A 25744-nucleotide genomic window follows, 5' to 3' on the forward strand; every position below is an offset into this window, starting at 1 on the left:
GCATGTTGTGGGTCGTGTGGACAAACTCTCCAATGCACACACGATGATGCCTACGTGGGTATGCCAAGTGATGTGGGCAGCTCAAAAAACGGGGCTTCTAAGTATTTGGGTGATAGAGTTTGGAACAAAGTAAAGGGATGACTGGAAAAACTATTGTCGACTGGTGGAAAAGATATCCTTATCAAAAGTGTTGCTCAAGCAGTTCCAATGTACTCAATGTCTTGTTTTCTTCTTCCTAGGGGTCTCTGTCTGCATATCAATTCTCTTATCTAGAAGTTTTGATGGGGAAGCAAGAAAGGGAAAAGGAAAGTTAGTTGGTTTTGGCGCGGCTCGCGCTAGCGTAGGACCGCCGCCGCCGCCGGCTGATCTCCCTCCTCCGTCCACCTCCGGCCCAGCCAAACGCAGATCCGGAACCCCGCCAGCGTCCTCTCTCCATCCATCCCGAAGCCCGGCGCCGTCTTCACCGGCTCTCTCCTCGCGGCGGATTTCGAGTCGGGGCCTCCCCTCTTCCTGCCCCGCTCCCGTGCGGCCGCGCCGGGCCGCACCGGGGCGCCCCTTCGGGCTCGAGCCGGTCCCTCCATGCCTCTCTCTCCGCTCGCCGCCGCCGGAGGCGTCGCCGGGCAAAGCCCTGGCGGTGCGGCGGCGGCGGGACCCCTCGGTCGCCGTCTCAAGAGCGGGGGCGGCGTTGCTCCGCTGCTCCAGGCAGTGATGATGCGGGGCCTGCCGTGGCGGCATGATGCGGTGGAGGAAGCCGAGGCGGCAGCCTGGGGTGATGATTGCAGTGGCTGGAGAGTGCGGCGGATTTGGCGGCACTGAGATCTCGTGTCTCTGGGGGCTACTGCGGTGCTGCGTGGAGGAGGTGCTTGGTGGCTCTCCAGTGCCGCTGGCGCGGTGACTTTGTGGGAGGCTTGTGGGCTAGCGGAGGTGCTGTATGTGGGGTTGTGGTGTTGGGAGGTGCTCCGGGCGAAAGCTTGCCGCGCAAGAGCTTGCCGGCCGACGGTGTCGGCGTCTGTGGACGTCGTCTCACCTTCTTGGAGGCACCGTTGAGGAGTTCTCTCCCTACACACCCTCGGATCCAGTTCTTCGGGTGAAAACCTTAGGCCCGGCTGGGCCGGACGACGGCGTCGGCATCGTCGCTTCCTCCTTGGGGGCGTCGTCTTGAAGAGCTTTGGATTTCGATTGCACTCTCCAGGGGCTAGACGCTCGCGACATTGCGTTCGGCCAGGGATCGTCTGGCAATGTGGATGATCTGCGCGGTTTCTTGTGTGGCAACGATGGCCCCTTCAAGCGGAGAAGGATTTGTTGTTGGGTCCTTGTAGTCGGTCTCGTCCGGCGTGTTCGAGGGGTCGCCGTGCCTCTCTTGTCTTCTGAAGTCGGAGCTGTTTGAGGGGGATCCTTGCGGCGACGATGACGTGAAGATGGGTGGTTGGTTCTGGCGCTGGCTCGACGCAGGTCCAGTGCTTTCTTCCTTCAATGCTCGTCAGCTGAGTCGAAGTTGCCTGGTCGCCGGCGCGTGTGGTGGACTGTTTGGCGTTGTCCGACGCAGGCCTCTACGCTTGTCTGAGGTGGAGGCTACATCGGTGGTCGTCGATGGTGAAGTCGGAGTCGCCCTCGCGGAGGCGTGATGACGATGACGCCGGATTACAACCTCGACGGAGTTCTTCCCTTAGGCGGCGTGTGTGCGTTCTTGTGAAGGTTTCCAGGTCGCCCTGTGTGTCCTGTTGTGGCGGGCGCATTGTGACGGTTTTAGCTCGGTTTTCCGATTATTAACCGGGCAACTCTCTTCGACCTTTTTTAATGAGATCGGTACCTCAGGGACCGTGTTTCAAAAAAAAAAGTTAGTTGGTTTTTTTGGAAGTAATGACAAGACCCAAGTACATGGGTGGACTGGGGTTCCCAGATATTGAGATTTTCAATCTTGCTCTGTTGGCGAGACAGGCATGGCGCATATTGCAGGACGAGAAATGTGTGATAGCTCCCGGGTGCCTAGGCATCCTCTATAAACAGTAAAATCAAAAAAATAAAAAACAAAATCTAAAAAATCTGAAACTTTGCAGCATCAACGATGATCAAACTTTGTAGGTTCCTACAAGTTTTCATGTCAAAATATCATGTAGAGAAAGATGTACAAATAAGTTTCAGATTACAGCAAAAAAAATGCTCAAAACTTCAAGCATTGAAATATTTTCCGTGTGTAGAGCTTCTCGAATAGTTTTTTTTTTACATGAAAACTTGCAAACACCTACAAACTTTCATCATCTTTGATGCTGCAAAGTTTCAGATTTTTTTTATTTTGTTTTCTATTTCTTTTGATTTTACTGTGCCTAGGCACCCGGGAGCTGAAAATCCACTCTCTTGCAGGACCCAAACTCTCTGTGCGCTAGAATCCTTAAAGCAAAATATTATCCCCGGTCAAACTTCCTACAGGCTGAACTGAGAAGCTCACCATCTCAGATTTGGCGTGCTATTGTTGAAGAAAAAGGCATACTAAAACAGGGTCTGATCAAGAGGATAGGAAACGGAGCAACAATGCACACCTGGCGGGACAATTGGTTACCTCGTGAGCATAATATGAGACCCATCACCAGTCGATCACCAAATCCTCCTCAAATTGTGAGTGAGCTGATACTGCACAACGCGGGTGACTGGAATAGGGCCCTGATAAGAAGTACATTCATTCAATTTTGATGTTGATGCAGTCTTATCTATCCCAATATGCACCAGGAAGATAGAGGACTTTTGGGCATGGAATCATGACCCGAGGAGAGTTTTTTGTGTCCGGTCTGCCTACCGAATGATTGTGACCATGAAGCTCCGGCGGGAGGCTTGGTTGAGGGGAGAGGTGACTCCTCAGTTTCTGAACAAGAAGAACAGTCATGGTGTAAACTTTGGAAGGTTCAGGGTGCCATCCAAAATTCGAGTCTTCCTCTGGTGGCTAGCACAGTAGTCCATAGTCCATACCGCTTGCTAATGTGCTTCACCATCGAAATATGGCCACATCAAGTCAGTGTGCGATCTGCGGGAACGGGGATTCATGGTGACACTCTTTGTTGGAATGCACAATGGCGAGATGTGTGTGGGCACTTGAGGATGAGGAGCTTGTCTCAGTGCTGGTTGAAACGACTGAACCAGATGCTCGACGGTGGCTATTTTTCAGTTATGGAGAAACTGACCGAGACGGCTTTGAACAAGGCCCTCATTATGCTCTGGGCAATATGGCATGCTCGTAGGAAAGCCATACATGAGCATGAGTTTCAGAGCCCTTCCAATACTCACTGCTTCGTTAATCGGTTTATATCTGAGATCTCTGTGTCTCACCCAACAAAACCAGTGCAGGCACCGGGTACAAGCACTGCTTCTCGCTGAATACTTCCGCCAATGGGCTTCTGCAAGATCAAGGTTGATGGTGCTACAACACGATTAGCAAGATGTGGTTCAGTGGGTGTAATCTGCAGAACAGAGGACGAGGCTTATATGGGGGTGTCGGTGGTCTCTTTCGAGAGCGTATCGGACCCAACCTTGCTAGAGGCTCTGGCATGCAGGGATGCACTTGCTTTGAGCCTTTGGCAGCGGATTTTATGCAGCAACACATCGTCGTCGCCTCAGATTGCAAAGAAGTCATCTCCAACATATCAGAGGGAACGGGTGGGAAGTAGGCAAACATCATGCAGGAAATAAAATTGATGGCTTCCGAGTTTCTATCTTGCTCTTTCATCTTTAAACGCAGAAGTTCTAATGTCGAGGCACATAGCCTCGCTAAACACACACTTAATCTTTCATTGGGGCGCCATGTGTGGCTCCTACAACCTCCGAGACTAAGTTGTATTCTTGAGAACATTCTTAAGCAATAAAGTGTGTGTTTAGCCTAAAAAAATCTATGGGCTAATATGGCGAATTAGGTAATTAACTGCGACAATTAGCAGTCCTAAAAAACGGTCATTACCGTATCTCCATTAATAAAAGCAAAAGAAGGCAGATCCAACTCTACATCTGGACTGTCTAAACATTGATCAACGTTCTGGATACCTCGTTTATGAAAACGGTTTTCGTTAGCGCTAAACAAATCGCACACCCCCACCTCGTCTCGTCAATCCCGGCCGCAACCTCGCTCGCCTCACCTCACCCCGCTCGCCAGCCCGCCGCGCCGCGCCGCGCCGCTCGCCATGCCGCCGCGTCGCTCCCCCCGCCGCCCGCGACGCGCTCGCCCGGCCGGCGAGCGAGCCGCCGCGCCGCGCTCGCCCCCCTCCCCCCCCCCCCCCCGCTCGCGCCGCAGGACGCCGCGCCGCCTCCCCCGCTCGCCCCGCTCGCCACGTGCCGCGCTCGCCCCGCCTCCCCCCGCTCGCGCCGCAGGACGCCATCCGCCTCCCCCGCTCGCCACGTCCCTGTCCAGGAAGAAGCCCGCCGGCGCGAGTTACAGGTCCGTCCCAGATCCTGCTCCTCCTCCGCCTCGCTTCCCACAACAGTTCATCTTTACAGTTTGTATCTTTGTAGCCGCATGAATTATTCAAGTTGATTCGCTGAACTCACTCCTGTTGATAGAGCTAGAAGGTTTGTGGGTGAAGATGGGCCAGTATTTGTTCACCAAAGCGGACGTGCTTCCTGAGCCATACATAGAGGTCCTGAAGCAGTTGTAGGACTCGCTTCCTCCACGCCCTCTTGAAGAGGTATGCATTTCCTCTTCATTAGTTACTCTCAAGAAAGAAAGAAAAAACTGTTCATTAGTAAATGGTATCATAAGTAACTGTACTTCCATTAATTTGTGACCAATCAAACTGGCATCATCAGATAGCATAACTGTAATGCAGTTTATCTTAGTCTTGGTTTTTGTCTGTTGTGTGCAGGTTCGTGGAACCATAGAAAAAGAACTTGGTAAACCCATGAGTGGACTCTTTGCTACTTTTGACCTTGACCCTCTTGCAACCGCATGAGTAAGTTCCATGCCTCCCAAATGAACTATACTTTCACTGGTGTAAATTCGTAATATGCTCAAGTGAATGAACACTTCTTGACAGATAGCACAGGTTCATCGTGCAACTCTGGAAGATGGCAGAGAAGTTGTTGTGAAAGTTCAGCATGATGGTATCAAAGAGATCATATTAGAGGTTATTTTCTTTTCTGTGAATAGTATTTTGTAAGATAAGTAGGATTGCTATTGCAACTTTTCATCTGTGGTCAGGATTTGAAGAATGCAAAATCATTGATCGAATGGATTGCATGGGCAAAACCTCAATATGACTTCAACCCAATGATTGATGAATGGTGCAAGGAGGCACCCAAGGAACTTGATTTCAATCATGAAGCAGGTACTTCTCCTTGCTCAGATTCTTAGGTACAGTCATTCATAAAGAGGTCATCATGATAATGTAAGGTGCAAAATCTACTTTCAGAGAACACTAGGACCGTCTCGAAGAATCTTAGTTGGAAAACTAAAGGTGGGAGTGGCAGTGTTCCCAATGATGTTGATGTACTGGTACCAGAAATTATTCAGGTATTAATTGGCAGCCTAAACTTTATTCTGTTTGTCTTGCATTAGTGTTTGCAAATCACGTGAACCGGGACCATCATCTGACCCATTCTTTTCTGTATCAATCTACTGAAAAGATTCTGATTCTGGAATACATGGATGGAATTCGCTTACATGACAATGATTCATTGGAAGAATATGGTGTCGATAAGAAAAAACTCGTTGAAGAGATAACCCGTGCTTATGCTCATCAAATATACATTGACGGTTTCTTCAACGGAGATCCTCATCCTGGTACTTTAATTCTATGCTTCTTTAGGCAGATCTTGTGTCACAAATTTTATGTTCTCCAATATTTCCATTGGATATCTTTGTGTTGCTTTCACATCGATTTTATGCTAACATGCTTTTCTTTTCTGTAGGCAATTTTCTTGTAAGCAAGGAACCTCCACACAAACCGATTCTCCTTGATTTTGGGCTCACTAAACGCATATCACAGTCGATGAAGCAAGCACTAGCAAAGATGTTTTTGTCATGCGCTGAGGTTTGTAACAGTCTGATCTTACAAATAATACACATGACATCAAAGAGAAGTCAATTAAGGGTATCTTTTGTAGCTATAAGCAACAAGCATTTCCTTCGGAGTAACTGTTACCCCTCTTTTGTATTATGGTTGAATCAAAAGAAGCATATCTTTTACTTTTGGTAGATTTAAACTTTTTTTCATGTAATAAATATTGTGGCTCTTTATCCCTGCATTACACACCAGTGTTATTGCAGGCTGGTAGATGACGCGACACATTCAACAACTATAGTACACCAGTGTTATTGGAGTATAAGATAAGCAAAACAGAATCATGAATTAGGCTTTGTTTTTGCGACCATGTTTTTTCCTATAGTAAGTTATTGAGTTTCACGCAACACTACGCGATCATAGGCACAAATGTCATTTTTTGTGAGATGTTCTCTTTATTCTATCTTGTCGCTTATTACTAGCTTACCATTCTTTTGTTTAAACTCTATAATTTACAATTCTGAGATCAATGTGTAGGGTGACCAAGTGGCACTGCTGTCAGCCTTTGCAGAGATGGGGCTTAAGCTGCGAGTTGACATGCCTCAGCAGTCTTTGGAGATTGCCTCAATATTTTTCCGCCAGTCCACTACAGCAACTGAAGCGAAAGTATGCTGAAGGCCAGTTATAGATTATTTTTGTTCCTAATACTGCAGGAAGTTGTAGTAACTGGTTGGTTGTGGTTTGTTCCTACTTATTAGGAGAACATTAAAGCATTGAATGAGCAAAGAGAACGAAACGCCAAAGCTCTTCAAGAGAAGATGAAATTGAACAAGAAGGAGGTTAAACATTTCAATCCTGTGAGTAGCCATGCGCAGCTAATTACTTTCCTGTAAGCTGTGTTGGGTTTGTCAACCAAGAGTCCGGTGTTAAATGGAGGTTTTCTCGCTGTCAGGTTGACGCTTTCCCTGGGGATGCGATAATTTTCATGAGGGTCTTGAATCTTCTTAGAGGCATGTCTTGGTCTCTTGAACTTGTACATTCCTCTGATATTTCCAGCATCACAGTGGCAGTTTTTCATTTATACCTGCAGGGCTTTCGGCTTCACTGAATGTTAGGATAGTTTATCTAGACATCATGAGGCCATTTGCTGAATCAACTTTGCTAGGGTGAGATGCGCGTCATGCTTATGTTTGCATCAGCTTTGTAGGGATCATCATTTCGAATTTGCTAATTTATGATTTCATTGATATCAGGAGTATGACACGCAGTCCCTCAACTAACAGCGAGTGGATCTATGACTCGCCTGTTAACTCTGAAGTGGAGTCTAAACTGAGGAATCTTCTAATTGAGATGGAAGCGACAAAATTTTGGGTTTACAAGTGGGTCAATAATCTCTTGCCATTCATTTACATGCCATGATGTTGTTGTAGCAATATCTGTATGCCAAAACTTTGCATCACGAGTTTAGCTATGATATATGCATATGATGGTTACCTTGTTGCAATGCAGCCATATTGATACGATATTCTTCTCACATGTATGCGCATACAAAGATGGAAAGGTCATAATAGATACTGCTGCTGGCACATTGGGGAAATACGATCCGCGCCCCGTTCAACCTGATTCTCTGTTTCCGGTTTTCTCGGTGACAAAGGGCATCACTGCTGGAATGGTACATTGGCTCGTCGATCAAGGGTGAGTGGTTAATTTTAGTACCAAGTGTTTTAACATTCCACTATGAATCTGTCGACGGGACATCTGGTTGCGTTATGCCGTAGAATTAATCATGCTATGTATGTGCAAATCTTTGGTCATCCTCATCTTCATCTTGCTTTGCTTGTACATGGAAAAGGCCTAGAAATATGACATGGTACCATCCCCTGCAGTTTTATGTTGCTGTTTCCCCTGTAGTTTTATGTTGCTGTTTTAGTTTCCTACATCTGCTTCTTCTCCAGATCGGAGCAATCTGCACATAAAACAAAGGAGGAAAGAATCAGAAGATGTGTAGATGAAGAAACAGAGAAGTGAAGGGTGGATGGTAGGGATTCATGCCAACCCACCATGGTCGGAGATCCACGATCGCCATGAGTGAGCTCACCAGCGCGCGTCGAGGAGGTGGAGGAAGAATCGGCGTTCGCCGAGCAGTACAATGCCATCCAGGAGACAGAGCGGCGCGTGGGGAGCTGCTCCCTAGGCAAAGAACATGAGAGGAGGTCGGATCGGGCGGTGGCGGATCTGGAGGCCGGCACTCCGCCTAACTATCCCAAGGGCGTGAAGGGGGGCGACGGTCGAGGGCAAGGATGAGCGGGGGCGGTCTGAAGGGGAGGCGGTGGGATGGTCGAGCGGGCGGAGGCGGGGCTGAGCGGGGCGACATGAAGGGGAGGCGACGGATGTGGCGAGCGGCGGAGGCGAGGTTGAGACGGGGGCAGCGGGCGGAGACAGGGGCAGTGCGCAGAGCGAGGGCAAAACTGTGGTGCGTGCGGGCGGGCGGTTGGCGAAGTGGACGGGGGATTAGCGTTAACGAAGATTCGTTTTTCGATAACGATGATTTTAAACCATTGATGATGCTATTAGACGGCTGAGATTGCGAGTTGGATCTGCCCTCTGGTGCTTTTTTAGTGGTAGTAGATGATGTTAAAAGCAGATGTAACCTCATTTATTTTTATATTAATATCAAATGCCTCTTGGCAAACACCTAGCATTTTGTTTCTTGAATGCATTTATTGGGTTTTGAAAGGAATGTTAAAATTCTTATGTTCAATTATAATTTATCTCCGAAAGCTCATTCTAGAATAGTTTTATACAGGTTCCCATTAATGCAAATTTATTATAAATTATACTAGGACAGGGATTTTAAATTTCGGATCCTTTGAGCATACTCACATTTATATTTGATGATGAACACGTGTGTTGCACGTGCATTGTTACTAGTATACACTAGACTACTTGGCACAAATCGTTGAGGGGGGCGGGCCATTGGCAGGGATCTAGCCATTACACGCTAAAAAAAATTGGTCGTGGCCTCTCAAACAAATTTGAGAAATTTGAATAGTTTCTGGAAATTGTTAACTTCTCTTGAAGAATGAACAAATGTTGAATTGTTCGAACGTATTTTGACTTTTGAATGAAATTTTCATTCCTGTTTTCTTTGAAAAACACGAACATTGTAACTTATTTTAGTCTTTTTGAAAGTTTTAATTCTGAAAATTATTTAGAAAATGTGAAGTATTATTGAAATTAAGATTTATTTGGAACGAACAATTTTTTGTTGGAGACGTTAATTTTCTTTTCAAAATACTAGTTGCATATTAATGGTGGAATTGCAACTAGGACAAAAAAAGTATTGGTCTAGTTGTGAGACGGTTGTTGGTTCGCAACTCGGATAAAAAAAGGTCGAGCCCAGTAGGTAGTCAATGGTGGATTTGCACTCTTGTCAAAAAGATCAGAGAGTCAGTGGTGAGTCAAGGATGGACTTACAACTCAGGGAAAAACATAATGTAAGATCACAGTTGTGACTCACTGATTGACTTGCAACTACGACAAAGAAAATCAAAGATATATTTGTGTGTCGATGATTGACTTGGAACTGATATAAAAAGGGCAAACCCACTTGCGAGGCAATGATTAACTTGCAATCCGAGATCAACTTCCCGGCTTAACCTGTGAGTTCTGTTCGAATAGGCTCCCGAAAAAAAGGAATTTTTTTATTGATATGAGTAGTCTATCATCCCTAATAAGCCAGGCTATCCTAGTACCACTTACGAGTCAAGTGTGGGATTGGAACTGGGACAAAAAAAGGTCAAACCCAAGTTGCAAGTCAAGGATGGACTTGCAACTGGAAGAAAAAATGGTCGCGCCCAGATCGAGTAGGGTGGACTTGCAACCGAGACAAAAAAAGATGCGACCCTAGTTGCAAGTCGAGGATGGACTTGCATCTGGAACAAAAAGGTTGGGTCCGAGTTGCTAGTCGAAGATGAACTTGCAACTCAGACAGAAAAGGATGGGCCCGGTTGCGAGTTGATGGTGGACTTGCAACTGAGGCAAAAAAAACATTCCCAGTTGCGAGTCAAGAGTGAACTTGCAATTAGAACAAAAAAATTGACCCCAAGTTACGAGTCAAGGGTAAACTTGCAACCGGGATCAAAGCAAACTATGGACCCAATTTTGTGTCAATGATGGACTTGCAACTAGGACTACATAAAATTACTATATCAGTAGCGAGTCAATGATGGACTTGCAACTAACATAATATAAATTACGAGCCTTAGTTGTGAGTTGAGGGTGAAGTTGCAACTGGGACGAAAAATAAACCATAGTGTCAGTTGAACTTTGATAACTTTATACCCTGGTTTAAGGGAGGTCTTCATGAAAAAAAAACTGGAGACAAAAAAACTACACAGAAACGGGCCCAGATGGAAAGGAAAAATATAACAAAGAAACTGAAAAACAACACACATGTAGATGTGCTATGCACAAAACAAAAAAGGGATACTAGTCACAGAAAAGGAAAGGAAAAAATCGATGTATATTTCTTTTCTTGAAAAGTTGCACGTGGTGAGACACTGGGCCTCTCGCACAACACCATGCTTTTGACATGAAAAAAATGGGAATTACAGTTGAAAAATATGCTTAAAATGCTTAAAATGTAATCTAGAAACTAAAAGCAAAACTGCTGGTAGAAAGAACGGGAATAGGACTAGTAGTGCGTAGAGAGTGGCAAACAGGAACAAAAGACATGACAAAAAAGTTTCTCGCTATACCATTCAATTCTCCCTGAAACCCTATTTACCGCAACAGGCGCCGGTTACAGATAAAATTTGCTAACTGGCGTCTACAGCGCTTCGCAATGGACTGACATATGTAGAGATCCTTCATAAATGTTTTTTAGCCCGTAAACTGTTTTAGCCTGTGAACGTTTTTTGAAATCTGTGTTTTTTTTTGAAAATTGATGACTTTTATTGGAAATTCATGACATTTCTGAAAACCGATGAACGTAGTTTAAGATTCATGAACTTTTTTTAAAATCAGTGAACTGTTTTTAAAAATTGATAAATGTTTTTCAAAATTGTTGATTTTTTTTCGAATTCTGTAAACTTTTTTCAAAATCCATGAACATATTCAAAAAATCGGTAAACTTTTTTTCATAATAATTGTAATTTTTCTACAAATCTGAATTTATTGAAAATATTTAAACTTTTTTGAAATTTTTACTGGCCAACGCATTTTTAGATGGACCGGCCCATGAGGAGGAGCGCTGCAGGCGCCGGTTTTGAGCCGAATAGGAGCACCCCAATTCTCCTGGCAACCCACTGGAAAAAAATCATATATCTGCCCAGATCCGGCCGAACAGACAAAGACCAGGCCCAGTCGGGACAAAAAAGAGCAACCTAGACTCAGGCCGAAAATAACGGCATTTCCTATTTGACGCAAAAGGTGCCAGTTAAAGTGCATTTTTGCTAACTGGCGCCTGTGGTGTTCGAACTGGGCCAGCACATCTAGGCGCTTGTGACGTTTTTGTACAAATTCTATGAAATTATTTAAATTTTTTTGAAATTTTTAAAATTTTATGAACATCTTTTTGAAAATGTATGAACTTTATAAACCTTTATGATTTTTTCAGTTCAATGAACTTTTTAAAAAAATACATGAACTTGTTGTGAATTTTTATGAACCTTTTTCAATTTTACTGATTTTTTATAATAATAACGAAGTTTTCCTAAATTGGATGAACTTTTTTCATTTTACTTGTACTTTTTTTTTGAAAATTATGAACTTTTTTCAAAATCGATGAACCTTTTTTAAAGATATGATCTTTTTTTTCAAATGCATGAATCTCTTTTCTTTAAATCTGTAAACCTTTTTTGATTATGTATTTTTTTTCTAATAAAAAAATGAAAAAGAAATAAAAACTGGAAAGCATACTAGTGGGCCTATCCATGCTAGCAGTGCTACAGGCGCCAACTGCCTGAAAATAAAGACACACTGCAGACGAAAACAGTGGAACAACTAGCGACAATTCATGTAAAAAAGCTAGCGTTCACATCTGGAGTTTTTCACATCTGAATGTGAAATAGCAAAACTGTAAAAAAATAAAAATAAACTAGGTCTCTAGAGTTTCTTTTTGAATAGCAAACATCTATCGTACCTCACCCATGACCTTTCCCATTGATGAGACTTTCGAGCTCGACAGCATATGAAATCTCCATCCGGCTGCTGTTGTCCTTCCCTTCCGCTTTCCTTGGTCTATGAGATCATCGCCCCGGGCTACTTCTCGCCTCCCTTTCGAAATAGTTTGGCATCGAAAATAAAACCGGTCCAATCTGTAAGAATACACGTCACACATTCAAATCAAACTAAACCAGATAATTTATCAAGACTCCAGACCAAAGCAAGCTATACATGCTGTTCATCTAAGGGCAACTTTTACGCACAACATCAAACAAACGTCCGTTTGTCTCGATTTTATCCGTTTGGAACAGAAAAACGGACAACGGATGATGACGGACAGGCGAACACGGCTCTGCACCCAACGACACTGCCCCATGTGCTCGGTTGTCTGCACCCGTCATTTCATCGAAAACCTGCCTCACGCTCGCCCTGCCGCGTCGGTGCCCGCCTCACCTCCCGCTTGCCCTCACCACGCCCGCGCTCGCCCTGTCGTAGCGGCACCCGTCGCGACTGAGCGCCCTCGCCCGCGCCCAGCTGAGCCGCGCTCGCCTCGCGCCTGACCGCCCTCGCCCACGCACTTACGCCTTCGCCCGTGCTCGCCTCGCCGGTGGCCAAGCTAAGCCGCGCTCGCCGCGCACACACCCAGGCGGCAGCGTGCTCACCTCGCCCTCGCCTACGCCGCGCCCGTGCTCGCATGCAACAGCAGCCCGCCTCGCTCGCGCCTGCCTGCGCGCTCGCCTTGCCGCCCTGCTCGCGCCTGGCTACGCTCGGTGGCGCGCGCCCGAAACTCGTCCTCTAGTCGGGCAGTCCACGGTTGGTCCCCGCCGCGTTCAGCTCCTGCACGGGGTCGAGGGCCTGCGGCGCACCTCGCTCATCGCCCGCTCGCCGGCCACGCCCTGCCGCGTGCCGTGCCGCCCATCAGCCACGCCCTACCACCCGTCAGCGCTCCGGGTTGCAGTCGCGCTGGCCGCTTTGCCGCTGCACCAGCTTCGGCGCTCCTGCTCCAGCATGCGCCCTGCCGACGCGCCTGCCACTGCTCAAGTTGCGCGTCGGAGTAGCCCGAGTGCCTGCACGGGCAGCGCTCGCCCTCCCGCGCCTTGCCGGGGCCACGCTCGCTGGAGGGTCCGTGAGAACGAGAGAGAATAGATTTAATCAGCGCAACCTCTAGGGCACAAGATTTTCATCAAGTTACAACAGATAACAAGAGATATTAACTACCTATATAATATTCGGTGTTTAACATCTCCTGATAACATTGTAGGACACCACTACATAGCCGGGTCGCATGCGTGTGTTTCCGTGCGGCGGCAGTTGATCACCTGGCAAATCACGGTTTAGCACATCGACGATACAACGGTCGCTCCTATAGTAGTACTCCAGGAGTAGGTTCTTTTTGGAATGTCGGCAATGGATTGCCGAATTAATTGATCAGGGAAGAAAGTAAGACATACAAAGCTATGCCGAAGAAAGCAGCAAGCGCCCACCCAAATTAAAAGAAGAAGAAAAACAAGGAAAGAAAAATAGAAAAAGGTGTGGAGACACATCCATCTCAGCCTGAGTCAAATGAGATTCCTGCACCTGCCATATTCCAATGATGAATTTCATCAACTACCTTCTTTAGGAAAACATTATTCTGTCGACTGTCGAGGCTAAAGATGCGACGGTTCCTCTCCAGCCATATTTCCCAGAGAACCAAATGCATCACTGTTAGGACTTTCTTCCTATTGTCTGCCTGAGCTAGCCTGAATCTCATACTCATCCAGGTTTTGAGGTCGGATGAGTCGTTCCATGTTGCCAATTCCAGAGAAGGCAATTTAGTCATTGTGGCAATGGCATCCCAAACCAATCTGGACCATGGGCAGTCCACCAGAAGATGATAGGTGGTTTCCAGATTCCTCATACACAATGGGCAAAAGTAATTATTCGGCCACTCCCGCCGTAGCAGGACATTAGCAGTAAGTATTTTGCTCAAGATAGCAGTCCAGACGAATAACCTGCATTTACCAGTAGACCAGGCGCCCCAGATCAGATGATGGCAATCAAACTTGATTGCCCCCTGAAATTGTAGTATGTATGCAGACCTGGCTGAGTAGCTTCCTTTCTGCGAGAATCGCCATACAATACTATCATGTTGGTCAGGTTGCAACTGTACATCATCCAACAGGGCAGCCAGGTTTGTGAGCTCGTCTGTCATTTGTTCTGTTAGTCCACTTCGAAGGTCCATAAGCCATGTGTCATGCGCTAGCGCCTCCTTCACCGATCTGTTTTTGCGTATTGATATGTTGTATAGGGCTGGCGCAAAGAGCTTCGGGCATTGCCCCTGCAGCCAAGCATCATTCCAAAAACTGGCTTTAGCGCCATCTCCCAAGGTAATTCTGGTTGCCATGGAGAAGAGCTCCTTTTCCTTGATACTGCATGTCAGCGGCCCTTGCGCCCATGGCCTCTGGTCGTCTTTCCAAGCGAGCCACAGCCATCTAAGCCTTAACGCAATTCCAAAGTTACGAAAATCAAGAACTCCAAGTCCACCAAGGCTTTTTGGCCTGCAAACAATGCTCCAAGCCACCCTGCATTGACCTCCATTGCAGCCACTCTCTCCATTCCACAGCCATGCACGACAAAGTTTTGTAATTTGTTGTAGCACCCCCGCCGGTATGCAATGCACAGTCATCAGATAGACCGCAAGAGCTGCTAGATTGCACTTAAGTAGCACTAGTCTTCCGCTTTTTGCCATTAATCCCCCTTTCCAACCAGACAATCTGCTCCCAAATTTGAGAACTAAGGGCTCTAGGTCCACCTTAGTCAGGCATCTTAGGGATAGAGGCATTCCCAGATATGTTGTTGGAAACTGCTTGACCGGAATTCCTAGAGGAGCAAGAATTTCTGACACACTAAAATTTGCACAGCGGATTGGCAAGGCCATGTTGGAATTATGCCCTAGAGGCAATAATAAATATAGTTATTATTATAATTCCTGTATCAAGATAATCGTTTATTATCCATGCTATAATTGTATTGAATGAAGACTCATTTACATGTGTGGATACATAGACAAAACACCGTCCCTAGCAAGCCTCTAGTTGGCTAGCCAGTTGATCAAAGATAGTCAGTGTCTTCTGAATATGAACAAGGTGTTGTTGCTTGATAACTGGATCACATCATTAGGAGAATCACGTGATGGACTAGACCCAAACTAATAGACGTAGCATGTTGATCGTGTCATTTTGTTGCTACTGTTTTCTGCGTGTCAAGTATTTATTCCTATGACCATGAGATCATATAACTCACTGACACCGGAGGAATGCTTTGTGTGTATCAAACGTCGCAACGTAACTGGGTGACTATAAAGATGCTCTACAGGTATTTCCGAAGGTGTTAGTTGAGTTAGTATGGATCAAGACTGGGATTTGTCACTCCGTGTGAACGGAGAGGTATCTCGGGGCCCACTCGGTAATACAACATCACACACAAGCCTTGCAAGCAATGTAACTTAGTGTAAGTTGCGGGATCTTGTATTACGGAACGAGTAAAGAGACTTGCCGGTAAACGAGATTGAAATAGGTATACGGATACTAACGATCGAATCTCGGGCAAGTAACATACCGAAGGACAAAGGGAATGACATACGGGATTATATGAATCCTTGGCACTGAGGTTCAAACGATAAGATCTTCGTAGAATATGTAGGATCCAATATGGGCATCCAGGTCCCGCTATTGGATATTGATCTAGGAGTCTCTCGGGTCATGTCTACATAGTTCTCGAACCCGCGGGGTCTGCACACTTAAGGTTCGACGTTGTTTTATGCGTATTTGAGTTATATGGTTGGTTACCGAATGTTGTTCGGAGTCCCGGATGAGATCACGGACGTCACAAGGGTTTCAGGAATAGTCCGGAAATGAAGATTGATATATAGGTTGACCTCATTTGATTAGCGGAAGGTTTTCGGAGTTACCGGGAATGTACCGGGAATGACGAATGGGTTCCGGGAGTTCACTGGGGGGGGGGGGGGGCAACCCACCCCGGGGAAGCCCATATGCCTTGAGGGTGGCACACCAGCCCTTAGTGGGCTGGTGGGACAGCCCAAAAGGGCTCTATGCGCCAAGAAGAGAAAATCAAGAGAAAAGAAAAAAAAGGGAGGAGGTGGGAAGGAAGGGGGACTCCCTCCCACCAAACCAAGTCCAACTCGGTTTGGGGGGGGGAGTCCTCCCCCCTTGGACTTGGCCGACCCCCTTGGGGCTCCTTGAGCCCCAAGGCAAGGTCCCCTCCCTCCCACCTATATATACGGAGGTTTTAGGGCTGATTTGAGACGACTTTTCCACGGCAGCCCGACCACATACCTCCACGGTTTTTCCTCTAGATCGCGTTTCTGCGGAGCTCGGGCGGAGCCCTGCTGAGACAAGGTCATCACCAACCTCCGGAGCGCCGTCACGCTGCTGGAGAACTCTTCTACCTCTCCGTCTCTCTTGCTGGATCAAGAAGGCCGAGATCATCGTCGAGCTGTACGTGTGCTGAACGCGGAGGTGCCGTCCGTTCGGTACTAGATCGTGGGACTGATCGCGGGATTGTTCGCGGGGCGGACCGAGGGACGTTAGGACGTTCCACTACATCAACCGCGTTCACTAACGCTTCTGCTGTACGATCTACAAGGGTACGTAGATCACTCATCCCGTCTCGTAGATGGACATCACCATGATAGGTCTTCGTGCGCGTAGGAAAATTTTTGTTTCCCATGCGACGTTCCCCAACAGTGGCATCATGAGCTAGGTTCATGCGTAGATGTCTTCTCGAGTAGAACACAAAAGTTTTTGTGGGCGGTGATGTGCGTTTTGCTGCCCTACTTAGTCTTTTCTTGATTCCGCGGTATTGTTGGATTGAAGCGGCTTGGACCGACATTACTCGTACGCTTACGAGAGACTGGTTTCATCGTTACGAGTAACTCCGTTGCTCAAAGATGACTGGCAAGTGTCGGTTTCTCCAACTTTAGTTGAATCGGATTTGACCGAGGTGGTCCTTGGATGAGGTTAAATAGCAACTCATATATCTCCGTTGTGGTGCTTGCGTAAGTAAGATGTGATCCTACTAGATACCCATGGTCACCACGTAAAACATGCAACAACAAAATTAGAGGACGTCTAACTTGTTTTTGCAGGGTATGCTTGTGGTGTGATATGGCCAATGATGTGATGTGATATATTGGATGTATGAGATGATCATGTTGTAATAGAAATATCGACTTGCACGTCGATGGTACGGCAACCGGCAGGAGCCATAGGGTTGTCTTTATACTAACGTGTGTGCTTGCAGATGCGTTTACTATTTTGCTAGGATGTAGCTTTAGTAGTAATAGCATGAGTAGCACGACAACCCCGATGGCAACACGTTGATGGAGATCATGGTGTGGCGCCGGTGACAAGAAGATCGTGCCGGTGCTTTGGTGATGGAGATCAAGAAGCACGTGATGATGGCCATATCATGTCACTTATGAATTGCATGTGATGTTAATCCTTTTATGCACCTTATTTTGCTTAGAACGACGATAGCATTATGAGGTGATCTCTCACTAAAATTTCAAGACGAAATTGTGTTCTCCCCGACTGTGCACCGTTGCTACAGTTCGTCGTTTCGAGACACCACGTGATGATCGGGTGTGATAGACACAACGTTCACATACAACGGGTGCAAAACAGTTACGCACGCGGAACACTCGGGTTAAGCTTGACGAGCCTAGCATGTGCAGACATGGCCTCGGAACACATGAGACCGAAAGGTCGATCATGAATCATATAGATGATATGATTAGCATAGGGATGCTTACCACTGAAACTATACTCAACTCACGTGATGATCGGACTTGAGCTAGTGTAAGTGGATCATGAACCACTCAAATGACTAGAGAGATGTACTTTTTGAGTGGGAGTTTAGCGAATAATTTGATTAAGTTAAACTCTAATTATCTTGAACATAGTCTAAGTCCAGTTTGAATATATTTGTGTTGTAGATCATGGCTCACGCGACAGTCATCCTGAATTTTAATACGTTCCTAGAGAAAGCTAAGTTGAAAGATGATGGAAGCAACTTTGTAGACTGGGCTCGTAATCTTAAGCTAATCTTACAAGTTGGGAAGAAGGATTATGTCCTTAATGCTGCGTTAGGAGATGAACCACCCGCTACGGCTGATCAGGATGTTAAGAACGCTTGGTTAGCACGTAAGGAGGACTACTCAATAGTTCAATGTGCAGTCTTGTATGGCTTAGAACCGGGACTTCAACGTCGCTTTGAGCGTCATGGAGCATTTGAGATGTTCCAGGAGTTGGAGTTTATCTTTCAGAAGAACGCCCGGATCGAGAGGTATAAGACCTCCGATAAATTCTATGCTTGCAAGATAGAGGAAAACTCATATGTCAGTGAACATGTGCTCAAAATGTCTGGGTACTCAAACCGTCTAGCTGAGCTGGGGATTGAACTCCCGCAAGAAGCTATCACTGACAGAATCCTTCAATCACTGCCGCCAAGCTATAAAGGCTTTGTGTTGAACTACAACATGCAAGGGATGAACAAGTCTCCCGGCGAGTTGTTTGCGATGCTGAAAGTCGCAGAGTCTGAACTCCATAAATAGCATCAAGTGTTGATGGTGAATAAGACCACTAGTTTCAAGAGAAACGGCAAAGGCAAGAAGGGCAATTCGAAGAAGAGCGGCAAGCCTGTTGCCAATCTGACGAAGAAACCCAAAGCTGGACCTAAGCCGGAAACGGAGTGTTACTATTGCAAGGGTATGGGTCACTGGAAGCGCAATTGCCCCAAGTATCTGGCAGATAAGAAGGTGGGCAAAGAAAAATCAGGTATATTTGATATACATGTTATTGATGTGTACTTAACCGGCTCTCGTAGTAGTGCCTGGGTATTCGATACCGGTTCTGTTGCTCATATTTGCAACTCGAAACAGGAACTGCGGAATAGGCGAAGGCTGGCGAAAGATGAAGTGACGATGCGCGTAGGAAATGGTTCCAAGGTTGATGCAATCGCCGTTGGCACAGTGTCACTTCAGTTACCGTCTGGATTAGTGATGAACTTAAATCATTGTTATTTAGTGCCTGCGTTGAGCATGAACATTATATCTGGATCTTGTTTATTGCGAGACGGTTACTCTTTTAAGTCAGAGAATAATGGTTGTTCTATTTCTATGAGTAACATCTTTTATGGTCATGCACCGAATGTGAGAGGATTGTTCATATTGAATCTTGATAGCGATACGCATATACATAACATTGAGAACAAAAGAGTTAGAGTTAACAATGATAGCGCCATATTTTTGTGGCACTGCCGCTTAGGTCACATTGGTGTAAAGCGCATGAAGAAACTCCATGCTGATGGACCTTTGGAGTCACTTGACTTTGATTCACTTGACACGTGCGAACCATGCCTCATGGGCAAGATGACTAAGACTCCGTTCTCAGGAACAATGGAGCGTGCAAGTGACTTGTTGGAAATCATACATACCGATGTGTGTGGTCCGATGAGCGTGGAGGCACGCGGCGGATATCGTTATTTTCTCACCTTCACTGACGATTTAAGTAGATATGGTTATGTCTACTTGATGAAGCACAAGTCTGAAACATTTGAAAAGTTCAAGAAATTTCAGAGTGAAGTGGAAAATCATCGTAACAAGAAGATCAAGTTCCTGCGGTCTGATCGTGGGGGTGAATATCTGAGTTTCGAGTTTGGTGCTCACTTAAGACAATGTGGAATTGTTTCACAGTTAACACCGCCTGGAACCCCACAGCGTAATGGTGTGTCCGAACGTCGTAATCGTACTCTATTAGAGATGGTGCGATCTATGATGTCTCTTACTGATTTGCCGTTATCATTTTGGGGCTATGCATTAGAAACAGCCGCATTCACTTTAAATAGGGCACCATCAAAATCCGTTGAGACGACACCATACGAACTGTGGTATGGCAAAAGGCCAAAGTTGTCGTTTCTTAAAGTTTGGGGATGTGATGCTTATGTCAAAAAGCTTCAGCCTGAAAAGCTAGAACCCAAAGCGGAAAGGTGCGTCTTCATAGGTTACCCAAAAGAGACAGTCGGGGTACACCTTCTATCTCAAATCCGAGGGCAAAGTGTTTGTTGCTAAAAACGGAGCTTTTCTTGAGAAGGAGTTTCTCTCGAGAGAATTGAGTGGGAGGAAGATAGAACTTGACGAGGTTGTCGAACCTCTCATCCCTCTGGATGGTGGCGCAGGGCAAGGGGAAACCTCTGTCATTGCAACGCCGGTTGAGGAGAAAGTTAATGATGATGATCATGAAACTCTAGTTCAAGTTTCTGTCGAACCACGCAGGTCGACGTGACCACGTGCTGCTCCAGAGTGGTACGGTAATCCCGTCTTATCAATCATGTTGTTAGACAACAATGAACCTGCGAATTATGAAGAAGCAATGGTGGGCCCAGATTCCAACAAATGGCTGGAAGCCATGAAGTCCGAGATAGGATCCATGTATGAGAACAAAGTGTGGACTTTGGAGGTACTGCCTGAGGGCCGCAAGGCCATTCAGAACAAATGGATCTTTAAGAGGAAGACGGATGCTGACGGTAATGTGACCGTTTATAAAGCTCGACTTGTGGCAAAGGGTTTTTCACAAGTTCAAGAAGTTGACTACGATGAGACTTTCTCACCCGTAGCGATGCTTAAGTCCGTCAGAATCATGTTAGTAATAGCTGCATTTTCCGATTATGAAATCTGGCAGATGGATGTCAAAACGGCGTTCCTTAACGGTTTCCTTAAGGAAGAGTTGTATATGATACTAAGAATGCTAACAAGGTGTGCAAGCTCCAGCGATCCATTTATGGACTGGTGCAAGCATCTCGGAGTTGGAACAAACGCTTTGATGAGGTGATCAAAGCATTTGGGTTTATACAAGTGGTTGGAGAATCTTGTATTTACAAGAAAGTGAGTGGGAGCTCTGTGGCCTTTCTAATATTATATGTGGATGACATATTACTGATTGGAAACAACGTAGAGTTTTTAGAGAGCATAAAGGATTACTTGAATAAAAGTTTCTCTATGAAGGACCTAGGAGAAGCTGCTTACATTCTAGGCATTAAGATCTATAGGGATAGATCAAAACGCCTGATAGGACTTTCACAAAGCACATGGAGGTGACGAAGAGCTCGCCGTAAAAGGTTACGTCGATGCAAGCTTTGACACAGATCCGGACGACTCTAAGTCGCAAACCGGATACGTATTTATTCTTAATGGTGGTGCAGTAAGCTGGTGCAGTTCCAAGCAAAGCGTCGTAGCAGATTCTACATGTGAAGCGGAGTACATGGCTGCCTCGGAGGCGGCTAAGGAGGGTGTCTGGATGAAGCAGTTCATGACGGATCTTGGAGTGGTGCCAAGCACACTGAATCCAATAACCTTCTTCTGTGACAACACTGGTGCCATTGCCTTAGCAAAGGAACCATGTTTTCACAAGAAGACCAGACACATCAAACGACGCTTCAACCTCATCTGCGACTACGTCGAGGGAGAGGACGTGAATATATGCAAAGTGCACACGGATCTGAATGTAGCAGACCCACTGACTAAACCTCTTCCATGGCCAAAACATGATCAACACCAGAACTGTATGGGTGTTAGATTTATTACAATGTAATTCACATGGTGATGTGAGGGCTAGATTATTGACTCTAGTGCAAGTGGGAGACTGTTGGAATTATGCCCTAGAGGCAATACTAAATATAGTTATTATTATAATTCCTGTATCAAGATAATCGTTTATTATCCATGCTATAATTGTATTGAATGAAGACTCATTTACATGTGTGGATACATAGACAAAACACCGTCCCTAGCAAGCCTCTAGTTGGATAGCCAGTTGATCAAAGATAGTCAGTGTCTTCTGATTATGAACAAGGTGTTGTTGCTTGATAACTGGATCACGTCATTAGGAGAATCACGTGATGGACTAGACCCAAACTAATAGACGTAGCATGTTGATCGTGTCATTTTGTTGCTACTGTTTTCTGCGTGTCAAGTATTTATTCCTATGACCATGAGATCATAAAGTCACTGACACCGGAGGAATGCTTTGTGTGTATCAAACGTCGCAACGTAACTGGGTGACTATAAAGATGCTCTATAGGTATCTCCGAAGGTGTTAGTTGAGTTAGTATGGATCAAGACTGGGATTTGTCACTCCGTGTGAACGGAGAGGTATCTCGGGGCCCACTCGGTAATACAACATCACACACAAGCATTGCAAGCAATGTAACTTAGTGTAAGTTGCGGGATCTTGTATTACGGAACGAGTAAATAGACTTGCCGGTAAACGAGATTGAAATAGGTATACGGATACTAACGATCGAATCTCGGGCAACTAACATACCGAAGGACAAAGGGAATGACATACGGGATTATATGAATCCTTGGCACTGAGGTTCAAACGATAAGATCTTCGTAGAATATGTAGGATCCAATATGGGCATCCAGGTCCCGCTATTGGATATTGACCGAGGAGTCTCTCGGGTCATGTCTACATAGTTCTCGAACCCGCAGGGTCTGCACACTTAAGGTTCGACGTTGTTTTATGCGTATTTGAGTTATATGGTTGGTTACCGAATGTTGTTCGGAGTCCCAGATGAGATCACGGACGTCACGAGGGTTTCCGGAATAGTCCGGAAACGAAGATTGATATATAGGATGACCTCATTTGATTACCGGAAGGTTTTCGGAGTTACCGGGAATGTACCGGGAATGACGAATGGGTTCCGGGAGTTCACCGGGGGGGGGGGGGGAACCCACCCCGGGGAAGCCCATAGGCCTTGAGGGTGGCACACCAACCCTTAGTGGGCTGGTGGGACAGCCCAAAAGGGCTCTATGCGCCAAGAAGAGAAAATCAAGAGAAAAGAAAAAAAAGGGAGGAGGTGGGAAGGAAGGGGGACTCCCTCCCACCAAACCACGTCCAACTCGGTTTGGGGGGGAGTCCTCCCCCCTTGGACTCGGCCGACCCCCTTGGGGCTCCTTGAGCCCCAAGGCAAGGTCCCCTCCCTCCCACCTATATATACGGAGGTTTTAGGGCTGATTTGAGACGACTTTTCCACGGCAGCCCGACCACATACCTCCACGGTTTTTCCTCTAGATCGCGTTTCTGCGGAGCTCGGGCGGAGCCCTGCTGAGACAAGGTCATCACCAACCTCCGGAGTGCCGTCACGCTGCCGGAGAACTCTTCTACCTCTCCGTCTCTCTTGTTGGATCAAGAAGGCCGAGATCATCGTCGAGCTGTACGTGTGCTGAACGCGGAGGTGCCGTCCGTTCGGTACTAGATCGTGGGACTGATCGCGGGATTGTTCGCGGGGCGGATCGAGGGACGTGAGGACGTTCCACTACATCAACCGCGTTCACTAACGCTTCTGCTGTACGATCTACAAGGGTACGTAGATCACTCATCCCCTCTCGTAGATGGACATCACCATGATAGGTCTTCGTGCGCGTAGGAAATTTTTTGTTTCCCATGCGACGTTCCCCAACAGGCCATACTCTTGGAAGCGTTCATGCAAAGCCCGGAGATAGATGCAAAACTGTCTAGCAGTAGCTTTACCATGCGCGCATCTCGCTCAATCGGGTTGATGAACATCACAACATCGTGCGCGTAGAAGGAGCAACGCATGAGGCTACTTCTCCCTGGTAGCCTCGAGAGGACTTTCTCTTCTGTAGCCAGGCTCATCATGCGTTGAAGAGGATCCATAGCAAGTATAAACAAAAAAGGCGAAATTGGGTCTCCTTGCCTCAGGCCTTTCCTGTGAATTATGTGCTCGGACTGTTGGCCATTAATGAGCACTCGTGAGGAGGAGGAGCTCAAAAGCATTGCGATCCAGTCGCGCCAACGCTGGCTGAAACCACGCGCACGAAGCATGTCCAGAATGTACTCCCAAGAGAGAGAGTCGAAGGCCTTCGCAATATCAAGCTTCAACAGAATAGACGGCTTCTTTGACTTATGCAAATATCTAGCTGTGTTCTGCACATAGACATAGTTCTCCTGGATGCTGCGCTTCTTGATGAAAGCACTCTGGCAGTGATCTATTAAATCAACAAGTTTTGGGGTCAAGCGCCGCGCTAGAAGTTTAGTGAAAATCTTGATAATGTTGTGCACCAGAGATATTGGACGGAAGTCCGATAGGCTGTCCGCGCCCTACTTTTTTGGGATGAGCACAATGAGCGCTCTATTAACTTGGGCCATCCCCCTATTGTCGAGCCGATGCAATTGATTTATTGCTGCTAGCACATCTAGCTTGACAGTCTCCCAACATCGTTTATACAAACCCCCAGAGAACCCGTCCGGCCCCGGCGCCTTGTCCGCAGGCATTTCATCAATTGCTAGTTTGATCTCCTCAAGAGTGAATTCACCATCGATGTCGGACAGATCGACCCAATTTAGGTCTAGCTCATTCCAATTTAAAACTGCTGTTGTGCTGGTAGACTGGCCGAAAATGCTGAAAAAATGTTTTCGGGCTAGCTCTGTCATTTACGAATTGTTAGAAACCATCCCATCTGGGCCATGCAGGACATGGATGCTGCTGCGATTGTGCCTAGCGTTTGCTTTCCTTTGAAAAAACCTCGTGTTGGCATCCCCAGCCCTCAACCAGAGCACCCTGCTTCGCTGACGCATCTTAACTTTGAACAGCACAGCCAGCCCCAAAGATCTTGTTTTCAGTTTTGAACGCAGGCCACTCTCCTCAGCCGATAGGCTCCTATGATCTTGTGTTGCGTCCAACTACAGCGTCATCTCATTGACAATGGCCATTTGCTGCTTGATGTCGCCGACCTTGGATTTGCTCCACTTCCGCAGGTCTCTACTGAGCCGCCAAAGTTTCATACTCAGCATGTTTAGCGGACATCTATTGCTAACCGGCGCCATCCAGGATTGATTGACCCGCTCCATATAACCATCGATGAGCTCCCAATATGATTCGTATCTAAACCGCTTGTTTGTTTTCATGATCACGTCATTGCGCAGGAGCAAAGGACAGTGATCCGAGATAGACGATGATTGAGGCAGTAGCTTGGCCGCCGGGAACATAAGTTCCCAGTCTACGTTGGAGAACGCCCGATCAAGACGCACAAGGGTAGGGGAAGCTTGCTCATTGCTCCATGTATATTTTCTACCGATCAGTGGTACCTCATGTAGGCTAGACCTATTGAGGTAGCAACGGAACTTTTTCATCCATCGTTGGCATACGCGGTCGTTGTTTTTGTCTATCGGGTCTACAATCATGTTGAAGTCTCCAATGACAATCCAAGGCCCAGTCATGCCGGTATGAATATCTGCGAGCTCATTCAGGAAGTTCTGCTTCCGCCCATAGTCGTGAGGCCCATAGACAGCAGAAAGTGACCACGGGCAGTTAGCTCCAATTGGGGTAAAAGTCGCTGTAATGGAGAAAGTTCTCGTTGTGATTGCTGAAGCCGTGAAGAGAGATGATTTCCAACAGAGCAGGACACCGCCACGAGTGCCATCAGCATTCAGGGCTGCGTGGCAGTCGAAAGCCGGCCCAACAATTTCATTAATATCTGATGTACACACGGTTTGAAGCTTGGATTCCTGCAG

The 25744-nt window shown here is 46.5% G+C and overlaps 1 pseudogene; it reads left to right on the forward strand.

Annotated features, from left to right (window-relative positions):
- The first annotated feature begins 579 nt into the window (after positions 1–579).
- Positions 580–7679, forward strand: LOC123396266 (annotated as a pseudogene).
- The last annotated feature ends 18065 nt before the right edge of the window (positions 7680–25744 follow it).

This window comes from Hordeum vulgare, chromosome 5H (genome assembly GCF_904849725.1).
Source record: "Hordeum vulgare subsp. vulgare chromosome 5H, MorexV3_pseudomolecules_assembly, whole genome shotgun sequence".
In the NCBI taxonomy this organism is placed as follows: domain Eukaryota; kingdom Viridiplantae; phylum Streptophyta; class Magnoliopsida; order Poales; family Poaceae; genus Hordeum; species Hordeum vulgare.